Here is a 27,251-nt window from a genome sequence, read left to right on the forward strand (position 1 = left end):
CCCTTAGATCTCATAGGGAAAGAGAATGTGGACCAAAGAGTGAGTTTATAAGGAGGAACTTGACACTGTTACAGAACCCTGACAATGCTACACTGGAACAGCTGTGGGATTCAAATGCCCACCACAAAGAAACTTGACTCTCAATGCAAGAGTTTGGTGAAAAGAGGAAAGGGTTTATTTATTTAAAGGTTATACAGATTTAGAACAATGATAGATTTCTGCCATTAAGTCCCACTCTCTTTTGAAACTACCCAAAAACACATAGTTCTGAATCCCTTTGCTAAACCAGGCCAGTTTCAGAACATGCCAGTCAGAGGTACTGTCTTTCAGAAAAACAGAAGGAAACACAATAAGGTTGTGGTTAGGTAGATGAGAGCTGACCCCACTTGCTTGTGCATCCAACTGGGACACGTAGCTGATCTTCTGAAGAACAGAATAAACAGCCAACAGAATCCCAACTCATATGAAGTTTGGAAGACAAAGATTGCAGAGGATGATTAAAAATGGACAGTAAGGAGATTTTGTAGGCTGACGGAAATGTTCCCGGGTCTTGCCCAGAGACCATGGCTGCCTGAGGAACATTGGAGGGGAGCTGGTCAGTGATTGCAACTTAGAGGCTCCCTACCCTCTCAGAGCAGGAAAGTCACAGATCCACTCTAGGAGAAAGGTGAATGCTTAAAGTCACCAGGGGGATAAAGAAGCAAGAAGAGACACAAAGGATGGTGGTTGCTGACAGAGACAGTCCAAAGACATTGGGGGGTCATGTGACACCTAGAGCTGAGAGAAGAGATGGACTGTGACTGGCTGTGACCCAGATAGACCCTGGACTGGTCAGAGAGTTGCTCTGTGTGGAAAACTAGGCACTTGATAGGAATGGCAGGCTGTACCCAAGGGGTCTTCTCTCAAAAGAGGATCTCAGCTGCTTTGAAGGACCTCACATGCACAGAAAATGTGTACACACAGGGTCCTTGTTCAAACAGCAGTCAGGCCAGCCAACAGGAGGAGAGGTGGCACAATTTCTTCCCACACAGGGCACCTCCAGACTGATAAACGGGGGCAGCGGGGGTTCAGAGAGGTAGTAGTGCCCAGAGACACTCCTTTCAATAGGAGAACTGAGCTTCCCTGCAAGGACTTTGTGCACACACAGTCCCGGGCCAACAAAGAGAGAGGAGGGAGGTGCAATTTGCTTCCACTCACTATACCTCACAGACTGATCAAAGGGTTGCAAACTGAGGTGGATTAGCACCGGCCTGACACATGTGTACAGAGTGGACAGTGTGGACCACACAGTGCTCTGAGGTCATGGGCTAGAAAATGGGCACCTGTGGTAATTGTAGTCCAAACTGAGCACCTCTCCTCCCAAACCACAAGAAAGGAAAACAATGGAGCCCAGACTCTGTCTGCCTGCAACATCAAGGAAAAACTATAAAATGCACTTGGCAGTTTTAAAGTCAGCAGGGGGCTTTTTTTTTTTTTCCTCCCCTAAAGTAAGACAGTAAGTCCTGGAGCTGTAAGAAAACCAGAGACAGATATAGAAAGAACTTACAATGCTGACAGCTGAGAAAAATTTCATTTTGCTATCCTTCAGAGCTTGCAATTTTCTTTTCTATTTGTTCTTTCCATTTAATTAGATTTTTTGTTCTGTTTGTTTCATTTCACTGTTTGATTTTTTATTCTCCCTTTCATATTGCATTTTAATTTTTCTTCTTTCACTTCACTGGTATTCCAATAATACACTACTCTTGGTCCTTTACTTTTTATTATTTTTATTGAGATTATATATTTCTTATTATACTATTGTTAATCCAAATCCCACACAGCACCTTTCCATGGTCTTAATCCATTTTGCCATCTTCCTGAGCTTTATAACTGTTGTGGTTAACTTTTTTTTCTTAAACACTACATCAACTTTCTATCCCTTACTCTCACTATTTTTCCTTCATCTAGCCTCACATAAGCTCTCTGCTTTCAAAAGTCAGCTCACATTCTTTTTCCTTTCTTTTTTTTTCATTTTTGTAATTGTTGTTCAAGTACTGTTGTCTCAATTTTCCTGCCACCATGTTCCCCTGCCCTGCAAACCCATCCTCTCACCCTCAATCTTTCCCCTCTCTGGATTTGTCCATGGGTCCTTGGTACCTGTTCCTTGACAACACTTTCCCCTCTTTTCCCCATTATCCCCCTCCCACTCTATTTCTGGTTACTATCAGTTTGTTCTTTATTTTACTTTCTCTGGTTATATTTTGCTTGCTTGTTTGTTTTGTTGATTAGTCTCCACTTGTAAGTGGGATTACATGATATTTGTCCTTCACCACCTGGCTTATTTCACTTAGCACAATGCTCTCCACATCCATCCATGCTGTCGTGAAGTGTAGTAAGTCACTTTTTCTCTCTGCAGCATAGTATTCCATGGTGTAAATGTACCATAGTTTCTTGATCCACTCATTTAATGTTGGATACTTGTGTTGCTTCCAACACTTGGCTTTGTAAATTGTGCTGCTGTGAACATTGGAGTGCATAGGTTTTTTTTGAATTGGTGTTTCAAAATTCTTATGGTGTAATCCCAGTGGAACTGCTAGGTCAAAAGGCAGTTCCATTTTTAGTTGTTTGAGGAAAGTCCATAGAGTTTTTCACAGTGGCTGAACCAGTCTACAATCCCACTAAATATACTAGGATCTCCTTTTCTCCTCAATCTCACCAGCACTTGTTGTTTGCTGATTTGTTTATGATGGCCATTGTGACTGGTGTAAAGTGGTATCTCATTATCATTTTAATTTGCATTTCTTTGATGGCTCCTGATGCTGAGCATCCTTTCATATGTCTCTAGGGCCTCTGAATGTCCTCCCTGGAGAAGTGTCTGTTCAGGTCCTTTGCCCATTTCTTAATTGGATTGTTTGGTTCCCTGGAGTGGAGTCATGTGAGTTCTTTATATATTTTGGAGGTCCAACCCTCGTCTGAGATATCATTGGCAAATATTTTCCCATACAGTCAGTGCCTTTTTCATTTTGCTGATGTTTTCTTTAGCCATGCAGAAGCTGTTTATTTTGATGAAGTCCTATTTGTTTATTTTTTTCTTTTATGTCCTTTGCTCTAGGGGACATATTGGTGAAAATATTGCTCTGTGGGATTTCTGAGTTTCCTGCCTATGTTCTCCTCATTTATGGTGTCATGGTTTCTGTTTGAGTATTTCATCCATGTTAAGTTTATTTTTGTGTAAGGTATAAGTGTGTGGTTGAGTTTCATTTTTTTTGCACGTAGCTGTCCAGCTCTCCCAACACCATTTGTTAAAGTAGCAATTTTTACTCCATTTTATGCTTCTGCTCCTTTTGTCAAATATTAATTGACCATAAAGACATAGATTTATTTCTGGGCTCTCCATTCTGTTCCATTGATCTATGTGTCTGTTCTGATGCCAGTACCAGACTGTTCTGATTACAGTGGCTTTATAATATAGTTTGATGTCAGATATTGTGATCCCTCCTACTTGGTTCTTCTTTCTCAAAATTGCTGAGGCTATTCAGGTTGTTTATGGTTCCACATAAATTTTTGAATTGTTTTTCTGTATCTGTGAATTAATGTCATTGGCATTTTAATAGGGATTGTGTTGAATCAATAAATTGTTTTGGGTAGTGTGGATGTTTTGATGATGTTAATTTTTACAATCCATGAACACAGTATATGCTTCCATTTTTTTTCTGTCTTCCTTCATTAATTTCTTTCTTCAGTGTTGGGTAGTTTTCTGAGTACAGTTCTTTTACCATTTTGGTTAGGTTTATTCTTAGGTACTTCATTTTTATTGTTATAGCAAATGGGATTTTTTCCCTGATTTCTGTTTCTGATATTTCACTGTTGACATACAAAAATGCCTTCAATTTCTGATAAATAACTTTGTATCCCTCTGCTTTGCCAAAGCCGCTTATTAGGTTGAGTAGTTTTTTTTGGTAGAGACTATAGGATTTTCTATGTACACTAGCATGTCATCTGCAAATAATGACAATGTTCCTTCCTCCCTTCCAATTTGGATGCTTTTTTTTTTTTCTTGTGTGATCTCTATGGCTTGGACTTCCAATACTATGTTGAATAGAAGTAGTGAATGTGAACATCCTTGTCTTCTTCCTGATCTTAGTAGGAGAGCTTTTACCTTTTGCCTATTGAGTATGATGTTGGCTGTAGGTTTTCCCCATATGGCCTTCATTATGTTGAGGTATGCTCCCTTTACTCCCATTTTGCTGAGTGTTTTTATTATAAATTGGTTTTTTACCTTATCTAATTATTTTACTACCTTTATTGATAAGATCATGTGATTTTTGTATTTACTTTTTTATGTGATATATTTATTCATTTTCATTTATATTTTTATATTTATTTTTATTTAAAACTCACATTGTACCTTTCCTTTGTCTTACTACATTTTGTCTTCTTCCTGCCTTTTCTTATTTTTGTTTTAAATTTTATTTTCCCCTTTCTTATGCCTAGTTCCTCTTCCATACTCTTACTATTTCTCTTTCTTCTAGACTCACAAAATCATTTTTCTTCCCTTTAGTAAACTCACATTACTTTTCCTTTTCTTATGATATTCTTATATTCTTTCCAACTTAATTAATTTTTGCTTTTGGCATAGATATTGCAGTTATTGCTGTTTCTGTTCAATTTTATTCCTACTTTTTTTGTATTTTTAAAATTTCAAATCTCATATGGTACTCTCACCCTATCTTACTCTGTTTTGCTGTATACCTACCCTTATTTAAGTTTGGAATTTTATTTTTTTCCCTATTTAGCCTGGATTCTATTCCTTACTCTTATTATTTCTCCTCCCTCTGTCCTCTCAAAATCACTTTTCTTTACTCTAGACATCTTATATTTTTTCTCTTTTTTATAATATGCTTAATCTCTTTCCACCTTTATTAATCTTTGGTCATCTGTCATTTTTATTTAACCTGTTGCAGTTTTTCTTCAATTTTGTGCCTATTGGTTGACTATTTCTTATTTTATTTCAAACCACATATTATATTCTTCCTTGTTTTTTTTTCCATCCCCTTTCTTATTTATGTTTAAAATTTTATTTTCTCCCTTTCCTTGCTCAGTTTATATTCACTAACCTTGTCTTCTTCCTTCTTTGCTCTCAAAATCATTTTTCTTTCTTTTACTCATCTCACATCTTTTTCTTACCTTATAAAATACTTAATCTCTTTTCAACTTTATTAAACTACTTTCCTGATGTTTATATTATTGATGAGGTAGGAGGTATCATTGCTGGTTTGGCTGTTGTTTTCTGGGTAGTTTAACCTTGTCCTGCTAGTACCTGTACAACAGCATTCAAGGCATGGTGGGGGCTGTGACTCTCAGCCAGCCAGAGGGGAGAACTCACAAATGAGTGAAAGAACCAACATCCAAAACACAATTGCAGCAAGAGAGCTCACATAAATTGCATAAGGTGTATCCCTAGAGCATCCACCTCAGGAGATCAAAGGAACTGCATCACTGAGCCCCACAGAACTTTGACCACAGAAGGCCATATCACAAAGACAAGGAATAAAGGCAGAACAATCAGATATGCATAAACAAATAAAAATAATCACCTAAAATGGAGAGACAAAGAAACAATCACCAACCAAAAGGAAAGGAGGAATACCCAGAAAAAAGAGCTAACTGAAATTGAGACAAACTATCAGACAGAGTTCAAAATAATGGTTATAAGGATGCTAAAGGAGCTCAGTAAGAACTGCAAGAACTTAATGGAAGCTACAAGGAACTTAGTGGAAACTACAACAGTTTAAAAAAAAAAGACATATAAACTATGGATTCGAACCAGGAAAAAATAAAGTATACAATATCTGGAATGAAGAATACAGTAGAAGAAATTAAAAGCAGGCTAGATGAAGCAGAAGACTGATTCAGTGAGCTCAAAGACAAGGTAAAAAAAAATCAATCAGAGCAACAAAACAAAAAGTTACACAAAAAGTATGAGCATAATTTTAGGGAGGTCCAGGACAACATGAAACATGGATACATTCACATTGTACAAATATCAGAAGAATAAAAAGGGTAAGATATAGAAAACCTGTTTGAAAACATAATGACAAAAAACTTGGTGAGGGAAAAGTCACACAATTTTCAGAATTTGGGTCTCAAACAAGATGACCCCAAAGAGGCTGAATCCAAGATCATAATTAAAATAGCAAAATTTAAAGATAGAGAATCTTAAAGATAGAAAGGGAGAAAAAGTTAGTAACATACAAGGGAGTACTAGTTAGGCTATCAGCTGATCTCTCAACAGAAACACTACAAGTCAGAAGAAATTAACATGAAATATTCAAAGTAATGAAAAGTAAGGACCTAGAACCAGTCCACTCTATCCTGCAAGGCTGTCATTTAAAATGGAAGGTGAAACAAAGAGCTTCCAAGACAAAAGGAGGCTAAAGTGTACATCTTCACCAAGCCAGCATTGTAAGATATTCTAAAGGTACTGCTTAAAGAAGAAGAAAATAGAAATAGGGACACAGGTACAAAGGGAAAAAGACAATGAACCTCTACCTATAAATATTAACCATTAATGTAAATGAATTAAATGTTTCAAAAGGCATAGGGAACTTGAGTAGATAAGAAAACATGATCTACATATATTCTGTCTGCAAGAGACCCACCTCCGAACAAAAGATATATATGGGCTGAAAGTGAATGGATTGAAAAATATATTCCATGAAAATGCACATAAAGAAAAAAGAAGTGTATCAATAGTTATATCAGACAAAGAAGGTCACTACATAATACTTAGGAGAATTTTCCAAAAAGAGGGCATAACCCTTGCAAACATATATGCACTCAACATAGGAGCATCAAAATATATAAGGAACGTTTTAGAGGATATAAAGATTTACAGTAATTCAGTCATCATAGGGGATTTTAATGCTTCACTGTCAACAATGGATAGGTCTTCCAAACAAAAAATTAACAAGGATATTGTGGCATTGAACAGCACTCTAGATCAAATAGACTTAATTGATATTTACAGAATATTTCGTCCCAAAGAAGCAAAGTATGTATTCTTTTCAAACATACATGGATCATTTTCAAGACAGATCACAAGACAGGACATAAAACAAGCCTTAACATTCAAGAAAAATAAAATCATATCAAGCATCTTCTTGGATCACAATAGCTTGAAACTAGCAATTAACTTCAAGAAAAAAACTAAAAAAATTTCAAATACATGGAGGTCAAATAATATGTTATTAAATAATGAATGGGTAAACAATGAGATCAAAAAAGAATTAAAAAGTATCTGGAAACAAATGAACACACAACAATCTCAAACCAATGAGACACAACAAAGGCAGAACAGAGAGGGAAGTTTATAGCATACAGGCCTACATAAAGAATAGAAAAATTTCAAATAAGCAACCTAATCTTATATCTAAAAGAATTAGAAAACCAACAACAAACAAAGCTCAGAGTGAGTAGAAAAAAAGAAATAATTCAGAGTAGAACAGAGTTAAATAACATAGAGACTAAAAATATCTGAAAAATCAATGAATCCAGGAACTGTGTCTTTTGAAAGATAAACAATGTTGACAAACCTCTAAGTAAATTCATCAAGAAAAAGAGAGAGATGACCCAAATAAATGAAATCATACATGAAAGAAGTAAAAATTGAAACAACAGAGATACAATGGATTGTAAGAAATTACTATGAACAACTATATGTCAAGGAACTGGAAAACCTAAGTGAAATGGACAAATTCCTGGAAATATACAGTCTCCTAAAACTGAATCAAGAAGAGGTAGAAAAGGAAAGAAAGGGGTAAGTCAAGGAACATATAGCAAGGACTCATGGATAAAACCAAAGGGGAAGAGCTGAGGGAGGGAAAGAGGGAGGGGACAAGGGAAAGTGGTGGGGTGTAGGCAGAGAAAAATGTATTTGAAAAAATAAATTAAAAAAAAAGAAGAGGTAGAAAGCCTGAACAGACTGATAACAGATAGCAAAATTGAAGCAATAATCAAGAAACTCCTGGCACACAAATACCCTGGACTGGGTGGCTTCACAGGCAAATGTTACCAAACATTCGAACTTACACCTATACCTTCTCAAACTATTCCAAAAATTTAAGAACAAGAAAAACTCCCAAACTCTTTTTATAAGGCAAGTGTTATCTTAATTCCAAAACCAGGTATGACAAAACACAGAGAAAATTACAGACAATATCTCTGATAAACACAAATGTTAAAATCCTCAACAAAACATTGGCAGTCCAAACCCAGCAATACATTAAACAGATCATATACCATGATTAATTGGTATTTTCCCCAGGAATGAAAGGATGCTATAACATTCCCAAATGAATAACTATAATATATCACATAAACAAAATTAAAGATGAAAACCACATGATCATATTGTTAGATGCTGAAAAAGCATTTGACAAAATCCAGAATCCATTTGTGATAAAAAACACCTATCAAGAAATTAGAAAATACACACACACAAAAAAAATGAAAATCACACGTGACCCTACTTCACAAAAAATAGCCACAGTAAAAGTTTTGGCATATAAACTCCCTTTTAAAAAATATAGTATATATTTTAAATAGAAACATAATATGTTATAGTTGATATTTTTAAACTAATTTTTTACTTAAAAAAGTATGAGGACTTTTCTATGCCATTAAACCTTCTTTTTCAACCTAAAAAAAGAAAACAAAGAAAAACCAAAAAACAACTATCATAGTGGAGATTGAGAGCACATACCTCACCATAGTAAAGGCCAAATATGAGAAACCTACTGGAAACATCTGACTCAATGGGAAAAACAAAAAGCATTTCCATTAAAATCAGAAATGAGACAAGTGTGCCCATGTTTACCACTTTTGCTCAGCACAGTACTGAAAATTCTATCACAAGAATTAGACAATAAATAAAAAAGCACCCAAATTGGAAAGGAGGAAGTAAAACTGTCATTACTTGAAGATGACATGATAGTGTACATAAAAAACCCTATAGTCTCCACCAAAAAAACTACTCAACCTAATAGTGAGTTTCACAATGTAGCAGGAACAAAGTTAATATTCAGAAATTGATGACATTCTTGCATACCAACAATGAATTATCAGAAAGGAAAACTAAGAAAAAAATCTCATTTACTATAGCAACATGAAAAATGATGTACCCAGGAATACATTTAACCAAGCATGTAAAGGACCTGTACTTGGAAAACTATAAAGCACTGAAGCAAGAAACTGAGGACGATACAAATAAATGGAAACACATACCGTGTTCATGAACTGGAAGAATTAACATCATTAAAATGTCCATACTACCCAAAGCAATCTATAGATTCATTGCAATTTATATTAAAATACCAATGGCATATTTCACAGATTTAGAATAAATATTCACAATTTTATATGGAACCAAAAAAGACCCCAGATAGCCTCAGCAATCCTGAGAAAGGAGAACAAAGTTAAAGGGATCACAATATCTGATATCAAACTACAAGGCCACTGTCATCAAAACTGTCTGGTACTAGAATAAGAAAAGACACATGAATCAATGTAATAGTGTAGAGAGCCCAGAAATAAGCCAATGTGTCTATGATCAATTAATATTTGACAAAGGGGCACAAGCATACAGTTGAGTAAAATCAGTCTCTTCAGTAAATGGTGTTGGGAGACCTGGACTGGTACATACAAAAAAATTGAAAGTAGACCACCAAATTTTACTATGTGCCAATATAAACTCAAAATGGATAAAGGACTTAAATATGCATTGTGATACCATAAAAGTCCTAGTGGAAAACACAGGCAGTAAAATTTCACGTCTCATTTAACAATATTTATGTCGATACATTTCCTAGGGCAAGAAAATACAACAAAATTAACAAATGATACTTCATCAAATTAAAGAGTTAAAAATGGCTAAAGAAACCATCATCAAAATGAAAAGGGAACCGATTGTATGGGAGAACATAGTTGCCGATGACACATCACACTAGGGTCTAGCCTACAAAATCTATAAAGATCTCATACAACTTAACACTAGGAAGACAGACAACAAAATTAAAAAATAGGCAAAGTACTGGAATAGACACTTCTGCAAAGAGGACCTGCAGATGGCTCATAGACATATGAAAAAAATGTGCAACATCATTAGCTATCATAGAGATGCAAAATAAAACCACAGTGAGCTAGTACTTCACATCTGTCAGAATGGCTATCATTGGTAAATCAACAACCAAAAAGTACTGGTAAGGATGTGGAGAAAAAGGACCCTAGTGCACTGTGGGTGGGAATGCAGACTTGTGCAGCCACTGTGGAAAATAGAAATAATTTCCTCAAAAAATTGAAAATGGAATTGCTATTCCACTGCTGGGAATATACCCTAAGAATCCTTAAACACCAATTTAGTAGAACTTATGCACCCCTATGTTCATAGCAGCACTATTTATAATAGCTAAATGTTAGAAGCAGCCCAAGTTCCTATCAGTAGATGAATGGATTAAAAGACAGTGGTACATTTACATAATGGAATGCTACACAGTAGGAAGAAACAAGGAAGTTCTACCTTATGCAACAGCATGGAAGGAACTAGAGATTACTATGCTAAGTGAAATAAACCATTTGGCTAAAAATAAATACCTGATGGCCTCACTTATAACTGGAATTTAATGAACAAAATAAACTAATGATAAAAATAGGACCACAGACATGGAAACTTGGAAGAGACGGATAGCTGTAGTAGGGGAGGAAGAAGGAGAGGTATAGAGGAAGGAAGAGGAAGGGATTAGTCAAAGAGTACTTATGGATGACTCATGGACATAGACAACAGAGAAGACTGACTATGAGTGAGATGGGTGGGGTGAGTGGAGCAGGGCAAAAAGGAAAAAATTGGGACAACTGTAATGAAATAAACAGTAAAATAAAAAAATGACAAATAACCCAGTGATATTTTGGTACTTGTTGTTAATATGTTCTGGAACCTGTTGTTAATATGTTCTGGAACCTGTGATGAGTGCCAAATACAATGACTATCAAACAATGAAGTCTTTATTGTTGTTTTGTGGGGTTCTTTGGACAGCATTGTGACTTATACAAGTTGTAGCAAGTGCAATGAGTCCTAAGCAAGTACCAAATACTGAAACATTTTTTTTTTCCTTTCAAAATGCAACAAGTTCAGGGTTTTGATGAGTTCTGAAGCTGATGAGTACCAAGGTATGACTGTATTAATAAAAATGATAAACTTCTAACCATACCATTCAGGAAAAAAGAAATTAATTTATCAATATGAAAAATAAAAAAGATAATATTACTACGGACACTATAGACGAATAATAAGAGAATGCTAAGAACAACTCCATACCCAAATATTAGATGATTAGACAACTTAGATGAAATGGATTGTCTTTTGTTGTTGTTGGATGTGTTATTACAAATATATAATCTACCAAAATTCACAAAGGTGGAATCAGATAATATGAATAGACCTATTGTATAGATTATAATTGTATTTAAAACTCTTCCCACACAATAACAAAAATGAAAATAACATTAAAAAACCCTTCCATGGTGCCACTGGTAAACTTTACAAAAAACTTAAGGAAGAAATAATACAAAATTTACACAACTATTTTTAAAAATTAAACAAGGAAATGAAAGTGTCAACTTATTTTATAAGACTAGCATTGTCCTACTATCAAAATCTACCAAAGACATGACAAGAAAAGTTCAGACAAATATTCCTTATGAACACAGGCTCAAAAATCTTTGTCAAACTTTAACTAGCAAATCAATTTCCTTAACATAATGAAATATATACATTATGACGCAATTGGTTTTATCTTGGGAATCAAGGCTAGTTTAATATTGAAAAGTCAATGTAATTTAATATATGAGCAAACAAAAGAAAGAAAACTAAATAATCATCTCATTAATAAAAAAAGGTACTTGACAATAATCAACATCCATTAATGATTAACACTTCCAGCAAACTAAGAATTGGAGGGACTATCCTTAAAAAGATCAAGGGGTTCTAAAAAAGATTACAACTAATATCATAAAATCAGGAACAAGACAAAGATATAAACTCTAGTGTTCTTATTCAACCATACTGGAAATCTGAGCAAGAGTAAAAATTTAACAATAACAAACGAAAGACACATAGTCTTGAAAATAAGAAACAAAACTTTCTCCACATTCACAAAGTCTATGATCATCTATGTAGAAAGCCCCAAAGAATCTACAAGAAAATTTGTAGAATTCATGATTGAATTTAGCAAAGTCATAAGATACAAGGTGAATTAAAAAAAATAAATGATATTATGTATTAGCAACAATCATAATTTTTAAAACTGTACCACCTTTAATAGTACCAAAAACATGACATATTTTGATATAAATCTAAGAAACATTACACATACAGCAGAGATTAAAACAATAAGATTATCTGATGATGATGATGATGACAATCATTTCAATGGTAAAAATAAAATCAGCTAACACTTAGGTAGTACTCACTCCACACCCAGTGTTGTTCAATGTTATTTATATGAATTAACTCATGTAATTTTCACAAGAACCCTATGAGGTAAGTTTGATTGTATCTCAGTTTTATAGATGAACACTCAGAGACACTGCATATTATACAATGCAAATTATATCGGATGTGTTTAGTGTTAAACATTAGGCAGTAGGGCCGGGGTTTCAACACAAGCATCCTAATTATTTCTCTACTCTTAGACAGTAAACTATGTTGCCTGAATATAATTATATTACTGTCCTCTTAACTTTACTCACATGACTGTAATTTGTTTATTAAAATACCTTCATTTAAACCCAATTAATACATTTTATTTTCTGCCAGAATACTCGCTTATAAAACATTTCAATATGAATGTCTCTTGGAATACAAGTAGCCAAAGAACATATACAGTATAATACCACCTTTACAAATTTACAAATACAAAACTAAATAATACTTTTGAAATTAAAAGAAAATGTTTAAATCCAGGTGATGTTTACAAACATTACTTCAGAAGGTTGATTACATCAAGATAGGGACAGGAGAATAAGATAAGAAGTGCACAGGACTTCAATGTCAGTGACCATTTCTTAAGTTGGCTAATGAATATATAGGTTATATTTTTTATACTTCATACTGTATTACATGTACTATATATTATATGTTACATAATAAAACAGAAAAAAACACAACTCACAAGAATATAAATTTTAAGTTAACTACATAGGATTAAGGTAAAGATGACTAAAGATTATTGATTTAATAAATATTTATTAGATATCTACTGTGTGCTTATAGTTGCTGGGGTTCAAAGTAAAGAAAAGGGATGGAATCTGTACTGATAGTCTATAGTCATATATTTTGAGGGCAATTGAATAAAAGAACATTAGAAGTAAGATAAAATGACAAAAAATGAATTAAGAAAATATTTAATTTATATAAAATTTCCATCTGTTTTTAGTTACTAGTAAATAAAGTATTTCATAACTTGAAGTGTTGCAGAGCATCATGAGACAAAAATCAGAGTGCATACTGGAATCAATCATTTAACAAATATTCATTGGCGGTTATTGTTAGAATGTGTCCTGTGATAAGGACTACAAATAAAATGACTGCCAAAAATGTCAGTCTTTCTTCTCCCATAAACTTACCATCAAATAGTGGAGTAAAATGATAGTTAAGTAATTATTAACAAGTGTAAAAATATTAACAAATATAACAGGTTAAGATTGTATATGATTACTAGTGTACCTAGTTAGTCAAGTCAAAGAAGGCTTCCCTATAGTAGGAATATTGGAATTAAGATATTATGAGAGAATAGAAAGATAAGGAGGGTGCATGTGACAAAGAGGGAGAAGAACAGGAGAAAGGGACTGAAACAATCTCTGTATATTGAGAGTGGAGAGCTCATGGTCAAGCTGTAGATGTGGACAATGGATTCCACACCCTTTTTTTTAAATTTTAATTTATTTTTTCAAACAATCCGGTACTGGCACAAGAACAGACCCATAGACCAGTGGAACAGAATAGAAAGCCCAGAAATAAGCCCAGGTCTCTATGGGCATCTAATACTTGACAAAAGGGACAGAAGCATAAAATGGAGCAATAATAGCCTCTTCAACAAAAGGTATTGGGAGAGCTGGATGGCTACATGCAAAAAATTGAAATTGGATCATCAGCTGACACCATACCCAAAAATAAACTCAAGGTGGATAAAAGACTTAAATAGAAGTCGCAACACCATCAAAGTCCTCGAGGAGAACATTGGCAGGAAACTCTCAGATATCCCACGCAGCCATTTTTCCCCTGATATGTCTCCTAAAGCAAGGCACATAAAGGAAAGAACAAACAAGTGGGACCTCTTCAAAATAAGAAGCTTCTGCATGGCTAAAGAAAACATCAGCAAAATGAAAAGGAAGCCAACTCTATGGGAAAATATATTTTCTAATGATACATCACATAGAGGTTTGATCTCCAAGATATATAAAGAACTCACTCGACTCCACTCCAAGAAAACAAAGGATCCAATCAAAAAATGGGCAAAGGACCTGGGCGGACGCTTTTCCAAGGAGGAGATACAGAGGTCCCAGAGGCATTTGAAAGGATGCTCAGCATCACTAGCCATCAGAGAAATGCAGATCAAAACCACCATGAGGTACCACCTCACACTGGTCAGAATGGCCATCATAAACAGATCAACAAACAACAGGTGCTGGCGAGGCTGTGCAGAAAAGGGAACCCTAGTACACTCTTGGTGGGAATGCAGACTGGTGCAGCCACTGTGGAAAGCAGTGTGCAATTTCCTCAAAAAGCTGAAAATGGAAGTGCCTTTTGATCCAGTGATTCCCCTGCTGGGACTATACCCTAAGAACACCAAAATGCCAATACAAAAGAACCTATGCACCTCAATGTTCATAGCAACACAATGTACAATAGCCAAGTGTTGGAAGCAACCTAAATGCCCATCAGTAGATGATTGGATCAAAAAGTAATGGTACATATACACAATGGAATACTACGCAGCAGAAAGAAAAAAAGAACTAGTAAACTTCGCAACAGCATGGATGGAACTGGAGAGCATTATGCTAAGCGAAATAAGCCAGGGGGCGAATGACAGATACCATATGATCTCACCTATAAGCGGAACCTAACCAACAATATAAAGATACAAGGAAAATATGACCAGCAACACTGAAAGGAAAAGAAATCAACAGAGACAAGAGGGAAGGAGGGAGTGGGGGGGCCGGGAAAGGGAAGGGAAGGGGAAAGTCAAGGAACATATAGCAAGGACTCATGGACAAAACCAAAGGGGAAGAGCTGAGGGAGGGAAGGAGGGAGGGGGCAAGGGAAAGTGGTGGGGAGGAGGCAGAGAGAAATGTATTTAAAAAATAAATTAAAAAAATTAAAAAGATAAAAAAATAAATATGTAACATTACAATGAAAAAAATACAAAGGGGAAAGCTCTTCCCCTTTGGTTTTGACCATGAGTCCTTGCTATAAGTTCCTTGACTTTCCCCTTCCCTTCCTTTTCCCCTCCCTCTCTCCCTCCTTCTGTTTTGTCTCTGTTGATTTCTTTTCCTTTCAGTGTTGCTGGTGTTATTTTCCTTGCATCTTTGTATTGCTGGTAAGGTTCCACTTATAGGTGAGATCATATGGTATCTGCCTTTTGCCCCCTGGCTTATTTCGCTTAGCATAATGCTCTCCCAGTACTGAAGGAGGAAGAAACAGAAAGCTTGACAGACCGATAACAGCTGGGGAATTTGAAGCAGTAATCAAGAAACTCCTGGCACACAAAAGCCCAGGGCCGGATGGCTTCACAGGAGAATTTTACAAAACATTTAAGGAAGAGCTAACCCCTGTCCTTCTCAGACTATTCCAAAAAATCCAAGAGGAGGGAAGACTCCCAGACTCTTTCTATGAGGCCAGCATCACCCTGATCCCCAAACCAGATAAAGACCCTACAAAGAAAGAAAACGACAGGCCAATTTCCCTGATGAATATAGATGCTAAAATCCTCAACAAAATATTGGCAAACCGCATCCAGCAACACATTAAAAAGATTATCCACCACGATCAAGTGGGATTCATCCCAGGCATGCAGGGATGGTTCAATATACGCAAATCAGTAAACGTGATACATCACATAAATCAAAGAAAAGACAAAAACCACATGATCATCTCAATAGATGCAGAAAAAGCATTCGATAAGGTACAGCACCCATTTATGATCAAAACACTCAGCAAAATGGGAATAAATGGGGCATTCCTGAACGTAATAAAGGCCATATATGAAAAACCTACAGCCAATATCATACTCAATGGACAAAAACTGAAAGCTTTTCCAGTAAGATCGGGAACACGACAAGGATGTCCGCTTTCACCGCTTCTTTTCAACATCGTATTGGTTTCCACACCCTTTAACGTGAGCACCAAGAGCACAAGGATTTTGCCTAAAACAGTGTCTCCCACTTAACAGGCAGTCCATAAGTATTCATCAAGTAAATAAGAGACCATGCAACACTATGCACACTTGATTAATGAGGGTTTTCCGCTTCATTTTAAATAACAATTGGAAGTGATAAAGGAGTTCTGGGAAGGTAGGTGATATGACTAGCTTTTTTCCTCAAACATTACTCTGTTGCACTGTGGAAAACAAACTGGAAAGTGTCCCAGTGCTAAGATTTTGAGTCTTCCAGAGTCGTCATGCAAATACAAACAAGTACCAAGGTGGTGAGATATAGTGGAGGGAAGTGGTATAGTGGACAGATGCAAATACACTTAGAAGGTAAAACTGGCAGAATTTAGGGATGAATTTGTACTGTTTATCAACTATATCACCAAGCATCAAATACAAGACAGAATTTTCTGAGCCCAAGGCAACTTGTATCTTATCCCAATAAAGGGAGAAGCCAAAAATATCTTACAACACACACACACACACACACACACACACACAACCTGGCCAGGTAGCTCATTTGGATGAAGCATCATTCTATAAACCAAAAGTTTACAGGTTTTATCCCTAGTCAGGGCTCACACCTAGGTTGTGGGTTCCATCCCCTGTCAGGGCAAGTATGGGAAGCAACTAACTAATTTGAGTGAGAATTAAGAAAAAATGAAAGAGGATAAAAAGAAATCAAGAGAGTATGGAATGGTAATTCAGACAAGAATGCTGGAAGCCTGACAAACCTTACAGAGACAGACCTCCTTCTAGACTGTGTAATGTTGGTATGTTGAACAGGTGCCTTCAATTTAGATGGCTAATTACCCGAATTTATGCCACTGTCTTTTCATGTAATTTCTACATTCCACCACATGGCAAATAACTAGTGAGCGTAAATTATCCCACTTTAGTGATCATTTAAAATCCCTAGCATCTACTTGATTTGTAGAATCAACGTAATTCAATAGATGCTCCCTAGAGAGAGAAAGAATCTTTACTTCAGAATGAGTGACCAGATTAGCATTCTAAACTCTGTGGGGGGAAAAAAAAGAGTCCTCTACTTAAAACATTAGATAATAGAAATCTGATTCATTAGTGGACAAAACAGAACAGCTAAGCAAGAGTGCAAACCCTGTATTTTTTCCAAATCTTATTTCTAGCATAGGAAGACGTGTGAGCTCTGTCACTAATGTAACAACTTTCAGGTGCTGAAAATATATGTCTGCCTTACAAATGAATAGCAGAACTGGTTCACAGACTGGTGAGTCTCTACATCAGAGCAAAGAGGTTTAGGTTGTACTACATAAAATAAAATAGTACTCAAGGAGTGATCTATATAGCGACTATGATCACAAATCTGTGAAAAGTGTTAGGAAACAAAAATTCAAAATTGTTATTTTCTTGGGATTAGGTATTTTGGGGATTAGAGATTCTAAATTTATACCTCTAAGTTTTCAAACTTAAGTGAACTGAAAACATGAGTAACATTTAATAAATCAGAAAACAGACTGTGATCCTCATACTTAAAGTTACTTTTCTGAAAAAGCATGGCTGTTACCTTGCATCACACAAAACTTGACATTAATGTTTATAATAATGGAATAGTTTCCTTGAGAAGTAGGAAAATATAAAGTCCTTCTTTTCAATTGAGAATTATTCAGAATCATTGATAACCTTAACATACTACAACGAAATCTGTTTATTTAAACACGGAATTCTCATCTAGAGAAACAAATTTTATGTTGACATAAATGAGGTGAGTAGGTCATAGCTGCATCTTTTGAATAGCAAATGTTTTGAATATGAATAATCACATCTCCTAGTCCCCAAAATCGTCATAATCAAATTAACTTTCTGTGAGAGATCGAATTAATATAAAGACAACATTAATTTAAACCTACTGAAATATCTTTCACTGTAACTATATGAGATATACTTTTTTCCCACTGTACTATATAAAAATAATGAAGAAAAAGAGTCAAAAACTTGGAATTATCTTTGCCCTGGTCGACTTAGACAACTGGCATCCTTTTTCTGTTTTTCTTTATTTGTCTTGACTTCATATATATTTTTTCTAATTGAACTGAAGTTTATTTTTTAAATCTTTATTATATTTTTCCATTATCATTTAGTCCCCCATGCCTCCCTCCCTCCAGAAATCACCACACTGTTGTCCATGTTCATGAGTCCTTTTTCCTTTTTGCTCAATTCCTCCACCACCTAAGGTGCCCCACCCCTACTAGTGTGCTCTGCTTTCCATCTATGAGTCTGTCTCTGTTCAGCTTGTTAGTTCAGTTTGTTCATTAGATTACCCATATGAGTGAAATCTTATGATATTTGTCTCTCTCTGACTGACTTATTTCACTTTGCATAATGTTATCCACATCCAGCCACACCATTGTAAAGAGTAAAATTTTCTTCTTTTTTGTGGCTGTGTAGAATTCCATTGTGTAAATGTCCCGTAGTTGTTTTATTGGCTCACCTATAGATGGACCCTTGGGCTGCTTCCATATTTTGGCCATTGTAAATAACATGGGTGCTTATGTTCTTCAGAGTTAGCATTTTGGATTCCTTCAGATATGTCCCCAGAAGTGGAATTGCTGGGTTAAAAGGCAGATCCATTTTTAATTTTTTGAAGTATATCCACACTGCTTTCCACAGTGGCTACACCAGTCTACATTCCTACCAACAGTACAAAAAGTGTTCCCTATCCCCACATCCTCAACAGTACTTGTTGGTTTTTGATTTATTGATGATAGCTGTTCTGACAGGTGGGAGGTGGTGTCTCACTGTGGTTTTTAATTGCATTTCTCTGATGGTTAGTGACATTAAGCATCTTTTCATATGTCTATTGGACCTTTTTGAAGAAATGTCTATTCAGGTCATTTGCACACTTTTTAATTGGGTTGTTTGGTTTTCTCTTTGGTGTTGAGTTTTGTAAGTATTTTTTTAAATTATAGATATTGGCTCCTTATCAGATGTATCAGTGAATGTGTTCTCCCATTCTGTGGGTAGTATTTTTATTTTGTTGTCAACTTCGTTTGTTGTGCAGAGACTTTTTACTTTGATGAAATCCCATTTTTTTAAATTTTTTTCTCTTATTTCCATTGCCTGGAGATAGATCTATCTATCTATCTATCTATCATCTATCATCTATATATCTATCATCTATATATAGATATATTTAGATATCTATATCATCTATAGATAGATAAATATATAAAATTTATATGACCAATGTCCGAGATTTTGCTGTCTATGTTTTCTTCTAGAATTTTTATGGTTTCCCGTCTAACATTTAAGTCTTTGATCTATTTTTTAATTTATTCTTGTGTGTGGTGTAAGAAGGTGGTCTAGTTTCATTTTTCTGCATGTATCTGTTCAATTTTCCAAACACAATGTATTGAATAAACTATCTTTAGCCCATTATATGTTCTGGCTTCCTCTGTCAAATATTAATTGACTGTTAAGGTGTAGGTTTATTGCTGGGCTTTATATTTTGCTCCATTGATCTAAGTGTCTGTTTTTATGCTAGTACCAGGCTGTTTTGATTAGTATGACTTTGTAGTATAGCTTGATGTTTGGTAGCATAACTCTTCCAGCTTTGTTGTTCTTTCTCAGGACTGCTGTTGCTATGGGGAGCCTTCTGTGGTTCCATATACATTTTTTAAATATTTGTTCTAGTTCTGTGAAATACATCATTGGAAACTTGATATAAATTGTGTTGAATCCATAGATTGCTTGTGATGGTATGGACACTTTAATTGTCTTATGTTTCTTATCCATGAATACGGTATGTGCTTTTACTTATTTGTATCTTCTTCCATTTACTTCCTCAGTATTTTATAATTTTCTGAGTGCAGGTCTTTTACATCCTTGGTTAGGTATATTCCTAGGTATTATACTTTTTGGAGCAGTTGTGAATGGGATTGTTTTCTTACTTTCCCTTTCTGTTAGTTTGTTATTGGCATATAAAAATGCAACTGATTTATGAATATTAATTTAATTTAATTTTTTATTTACAATATTTTTATTTTTATTTTTTTCATTAATTAATTTATTTTTTCAAATACATTTGTCTCTGCCTACCCGCCACCACTCTCCTTTGCCTCCTCCCTCTCTCCCACAATTCTTCCCCCTTGGTTTTGTCCATGACTCCTTCTTCTATGTTCCTTGACTTTTCCCATACCTTCCTTTTACCCTGCCCCACCTCCCACCTTCCCTCTAGTCTTTGTTGGTTTCTTTTCCTTTCAGTGTTGCTGGTCTTATTTTCCTTACATCTTTGTATTGTTGGTTAGGTTCCACTTATAAGTGAGATCATATGGTATTTGTCTTTCGCCCCCTGGCTTATTTTGCTTAGCATAATGCTCCCCAGTTCCATCCATGCTGTCATGAAGTTTGGTAGTTCTGTTTTTCTTTCTACTGCGTAGTATTCCATTGTGTAAATGAACCATCATTTTTTGACCCAATCATCTACTAATGGGCATTTAGTTGCTTCCAACACTTGGCTATTGTAAATTGTGCTCTATGAACATTGGGGTGCATAGGTTCTTTTGAATTGGCATTTTGGGATTCTTAGGGTATTGTCCCAGCAGGGGAATCGCTGGATCAAAAGGCAAGTCAATTTTCAGCGTTTTGAGGAAATTGCACACTGCTTTCCACAGTGGCTGCACCAGTCTGCATTCCCACCAGCAGTGGACTAGTGTTCCCTTTTCTTCACAGCCTCACCAGCACCTGTTGTTTGTGGATCTGTTTATGATGGCCATTCTGACCAGTGTGAGGTGGTACCTCATGGCGGTTTTGATCTGCATTTCTCTGATGGCTAGTGATGCTGAGCATCCTTTCAAATGCCCCTGGGCCTTCTGTATCTCCTCCTTGGAAAAGCATCTGCCTAGGTCCTTTGTCCACTTTTTGACTGGATCGTTTGTCTTCTTGGAGTGGAGTCAAGTGAGTTCTTTATATATCTTGGAGATCAAACCCTATCTGATGTATCATTAGCAAATATATTTTCCCATAGAGTTGGCTCCCTTTTCATTTTGCTGATGTTTTCTTTAGCTGTGCAGAAGCTTCTTATTTTGATGAGGTCCCACTTCCTTATTTTCTCCTTTAGGTCTATTGCTTTAGCAGACATATCGGTGAAAAAATGGCTGCGTGGGATATCTGAGAGTTTCCTGCCAATGTTCTCCTCTAGGACTTTGATAGTGTTGCCACTTATATTTAAGTCTTTTATCCATCTGGAGTTTATTTTTGTGTATGGTGTCAGCTGATTAACCAATTTAATTTTTTGCATGTAGCCCTCCAGCTCTCCCAACACCATTTGTTGAAGAGGCTATTATTGCTCCATTTTATGCTTCTGCACCCTTTGTCAAATATTAGATGCCCATAGAGACCTAGGCTTATTTCTGGGCTTTCTATTCTGTTCCACTGGTCTATGGGTCTGTTCTTGTGCCAGTACCAGATTGTTTTGAGTATAGTGGCTTTGTAGTAGAGTTTGATGTCCGGTATTGTGATCCCTCCTACTTTGTGTTTCTTTCTCAAAATTGCGGAGGCTTTTCGGGGTCATTTATGGTTCCATATAAATTTTTGAAATGTCTTTTCTATTTCTGTGAAATATGTCATTGGTATCTTAATAGGGATTGTGTTGAATCTATAAATTGCTTTGGGTTGTATGGACATTTTGAGGATAATAATTCTTCCAATCCACGAGCACGGTATATGCTTCCATTTATTTGTGTCTTCCTTAATTTCTTTTTTCAATGTTGTATAGTTTTCTATGTACAGATCTTTTGCGTCTTTGGTTAAATTTATGCCTAGGTACTTTATTTTTCTTCTTGCTATATCGAATGGTATTTTTTCTCTGATTTATTCTTCTTCTATTGCATTGCTGGTGTACAAAAATGCCTTTGATTTCTGAATGTTGACTTTGTAACCTGCTGTTTTGCCAGATTCACTTATTACGTTGAGGAGTTTTTTGGTAGAGTCTACAGGGTTTTCTATGTACACTATCATGTCATCTGCAAACAATGATAGCTTTACTTCCTCCTTTCCTATTTGGAGGACTTTTATATCTTTTTCTTGTCTGACCACTGTGGCTTGGACTTCCAATATGATGTTAAAAAGAAGCAGTGAAAGCGGACATCCTTGTCGTGTTCCCGATCTTAGAGGGAAAGCTTTCAGTTTTTGCCCGTTGAGTATGATATTGACTGTAGGTTTTTCATATATGGCCTTTATTACGTTGAGGAATGCCCCATTTAGTGCCATTTTGCTGAGTGTTATTATCATAAAGGGGTGCTGTACCTTATGGAATTCTTTTTCTGCGTCTCTCGAGATGATCATGTGGTTTTTGTCTTTTCTTGTATTTATGTGATGTATTATGTTTATTGACTTTCGTATATTGAACCATCCCTGCGTCCCAGGGATGAATCCCACTTGATCATGGTGGATAATCTTTCGAATGTATTGCTGGATGCGGTTTGCCTATATTGTGTTAAGGATTTTAACATCTATGTTCATCAGGGAAATTGGCCTGTAGTTTTCTTTCTTTGTAGGGTCTTTATCTGGTTTTGGGATTAGGGTGATTCTGGCCTCGTAAAAAGAGTCTGGGAGTCTTCCCTCTTCTTGGATTTTTTGGAATAGTCTGAGAAGGACAGGGGTTAGCTCTTCCTTAAATGTTTTGTACAATTCTCCCGTGAAACCGTGGGCTTTTGTGTGCCAGGAGTTTCTTGATTACCGCTTCAGTTTCCCCAGCTGTTATTGGTCTGTTCAAGCTTTCTGTTTCTTCCTCCTTCAGTGTTGGAAGACTATACTTTTCTAAAAATTTTTCCATTCCATCAAGGTTTTCAAATTTCTTGGCATATAATTGTTCATAATAGTTTCTGACGATCCTTTGTATTTCTGTGGTGTCAGTTGTTATTTCTCCTCTTTCGTTTCTGATATTATTAATTTGGGTCTTCTCCCTTTTTTTTTTGAGAAGTCTGCTTACAGGCTTGTCAATTTTATTTATCTTTCAAAGAACCAGCTCCTGGATTGGTTGACCCTTTGAATTGTTCTTTTCGTCTCTGTGTCATTGAGTTCTGCTCTAATCTTCATTATTTCCTTCCTTCTACTTGCTCTGGGATTTACTTGTTGTTGTTTCTCCAGTTCTTGATGTTGTAGTGTTAGGTCTTTTATTTGAAATCTTTCTATCTTTTTTAGGTAAGCCTGTATTGCTTTGAACTTCCCTCTCAGGACTGCCTATGCTGTGTCCCATCAGTTTTGGACTGTTGTCTGTTCATTTTCATTTGTTTCCAGAAATTTTTTGGTTTCTTCTCTTATGTCATTATTGACCCATTCATTGTTTAATAGTGTACTGTTCGGTCTCCATGAGTTTGCAAGTTTTTGAGGTTTCTCTTTGAGGTTGATCTCCAGTTTCAATCCCTTGTGGTCCGAGAAAAAGTTTGGTATTATTTCAATTTTCCTGAATTTGCTGAGGCTTGCTTTGTGTCCTATCATGTGGTCTATCTTTGAAAACTGCCATGAGCATTTGAAAAGAATGTGTATTTTTCTTCTTTGGGATGTAAGGTTCTATATATGTCAGTTGATTTATGAATATTAATTTCATCTCCTGGTACTTTGCTGTAATTTTCGTATGTTTGACAAGGATTAATTCTTAAGGACTAAAACCTTATCTCCTATATTGTCAAGGTCTTTTCTCTAACACATAATTAATGATTATATAAATTGTAACATCATTTAATGTTTGGTATAATTCCTTCATTTCTTTCTTTAGAATTTCAGTGAATAAAAATGACCAGCCTATATTCAGAGATGAAAGAAGAAAACCATATAACATCAGTATAACAAAGTCTAATTAGTTCACACCAGTTAAGAAGAGAAAAACCATGTTTGAATGAGTAGATAAATGAATTAAGGGATATTTTCAAAAATTTACCGTATTATTTCTTTCAATGACATGCCATATTTTAATCTTGGTTAGAGGACAGCATCAACCTGATATTTTTAAGGGCGATGGATAGAATGTTTTGTAAAATAACATAACTTGAGGTGCTCCATATGCTTGGAAACCACATTTCTCTAGTATGTGAAATATTATTCATCATTACCAACTTGTGACTTTCCAATTCTGTTTCCAGCATTCCAGCATACCCTAATCTGCACAGCAGTCTTTGTATGTAGTAATGAAAGTAAATTATTTTGCAAGTGAATGCTAACATTTCATTTTTTTAACCACTTGCTGGAAAGAGTACTAAATAAAAAGAAGGAATTTGGGGTCAGCAAAGTTTTTCAATAAATTACTGGCTAATAAATATTTCAAGTTTTGAATCTCTGTTGAGATTATTAACCTATGCTAGAAATAATTGCACTGAGTTCCAATACAATTTTATTAATGGGTACCGACATTTGAGTTTCATGTAATTTTTATACTCCATAAAGTATTATGCTTTTGATTTTGTTTAACGATTAAAACAGTGTAAACATACAAAACATGATATGGCATAGATTTGCCCTGTGGGCTTAACTGTTAGTAGAATTGAATCTGCTCACATACATATATATGTATATCTCATACACACAAAATTATGCCATGTTAGATACAAAAAAGTTATCAAAATTGAAAATGGCATTTAAAAGTTAAATATATATGTACAAATCAGAGCTATTGGATTTTATTTTGATAGCTTTTATCTTTGTTTTTTCCTTCATATGTAGATGATAAACACTTTTTACCACAAGTTGTAATCTTACAAAACTATTTTAATTCCCTAAGAAACATTAACAAATAAATGTTTCTATTATACTTAGCTTTTTAAAAAGTAAATATGTTGCCTATTGTATACTTCTTTCTGCAAAACTCAATAGAAACTCAGACCCACATGGAAAAAAATATCAGTTTCTTTTCTCTCTGCTCTCTTTTGCCACCATGATTCAATGTTTAAGTTTAGGCAGAACAAACTGGGATATGGTACATGTCTGCAGCAAGAAGAATTATTCAAAGCTTTTTAATATAGTCACTTTATTTGCCTGCATTTTTGGACCTTGCTTTACAAAAACAGAAGATAAGACTCTGTGAAATGAGCATCTCTAGGATTTACAATCATTCAGAGAAACAACTCCACAGAAATAAATGATTTGTGATACACTGACGACAGTTATATGAGCTTTACACTGCCTTTAATATTTATTTACTTGCACTGTCATTCCCCTCACCACCATACAAATGTAGATAATAAAATTAAGATTATTGAGATTAAGTAACAAGCCAAAGTTTATAACACTGACTAGTGACCAAAATAGCTTTAGAAACCTTGGGGATAGGAGTGTTAATGCAATGTTCTCCCCTCTGCCTTATGTGAACTGATATTGTACCATCTAAAGAAGTTATTGATATTGATTCTCTTGATTTGAATTGAGTGCATAGAGACACACTTCAGACTGTGTAATTTCACTTAATGAGCCTGTTGACTTGATGAGCTTTAATTTTCTTCAAGATATACATACAAACTTCTTTTACAATATACCATTTAAGAAAGAACTGTGTAGATAAATTCAATAAACCTTTAACCAAGTTCCTAAGTTCCTCCTACCTCACTAAAAACAAATATACATTGTTTCCTTGTTGATTTTCTGTTTGGAAGATCTATCCATTGATGACAATAGGGTGTTAAAGACCCTTGTGACTGTACTAGTATCAATTCCTCTCTTTATGTTAATCAATACTTGCTTTATAAATTAGATACTCCTACATTGGCTTCATAAATGTTTACAAGAGTTGATCCCTTTATCATTATATAATGTAATTTTTGGTTATTATAACATTTTTTTCATTTGATAATCCTTTATTTCTCTTTGTTTTGTAACACACAACTGAGGTCCAGTTTCTGTGATAACTTTTCTTTTTTTAATGTTGTTCACTTACAGTTGTCTCCATTTCTCCCCAATACTTTCCCCTGCTGCAATCACCCCCAACCTCCCACCCTCAGTCCTATACATCTTTGGTTTGTCCATGGGTCTTTTATACATATTACTTGATCACACTTCCCCTTCTTTCCCCTGTTACCCACCTCCCACCTCCCCTCTGGTTACTGTTAGTTTGTTCTTTTTTCAATGTCTCTGGTTATATTTCACTTACTTGTTTGTTTTGTTGATTAAGTTCCACTTATAGGTGAGATTATATGGTATTTGCATTTCACCTCCTGGCTTATTTTGCTTAGCATAATGCTCTCCAGTTCCATCCATGCTGTTGCAAAGGGTTGTAGCTCTTTCTTTATTACTGCTGCATAGTATTCCATTGTGTAAATGTACCATACTACTCAAAGCAATGTATAAATTCAATACAATCCCTATTAAAAATACCAATGATATATTTCACAGATATAGAACAAACATTTGAAAAATTTATATGGAACCATAAAGGAACCTGAATAGCTGCAGCAATTTTGAGGAAGAAGAACAAAGCAGGGAGGGATCACCATACCTGACATCAAACTATATTAGAATGCTACTGTAATCAAAAGAGTCTGATATTGGCATAAGAACAGACATATTGATCCATGGAACAGAAGAGAGAGCTTAGAAATAAACCCATGTCTCTATGATAATTAAATTTCGACAAAGGGGACAGAAACATAAAATGGAGTGAAAATTGCCTTCTCGACAAACAGTATTGGGAGAGCTGGAAAGCTACATGCAAAAAATTAAATTCAACCACCAACTTATACCATACACAAAAATAAACTCAAGATGGATAAAAGACTAAAATATAAGTCATGCAACCATAAAAGTCCTAGAGGAGAACATAGG

Source organism: Pteronotus mesoamericanus, unplaced genomic scaffold (genome assembly GCF_021234165.1).
Source record: "Pteronotus mesoamericanus isolate MK-2021 breed Mesoamerican mustached bat unplaced genomic scaffold, CSHL_Meso_final scaffold_36, whole genome shotgun sequence".
NCBI lineage: Eukaryota > Metazoa > Chordata > Mammalia > Chiroptera > Mormoopidae > Pteronotus > Pteronotus mesoamericanus.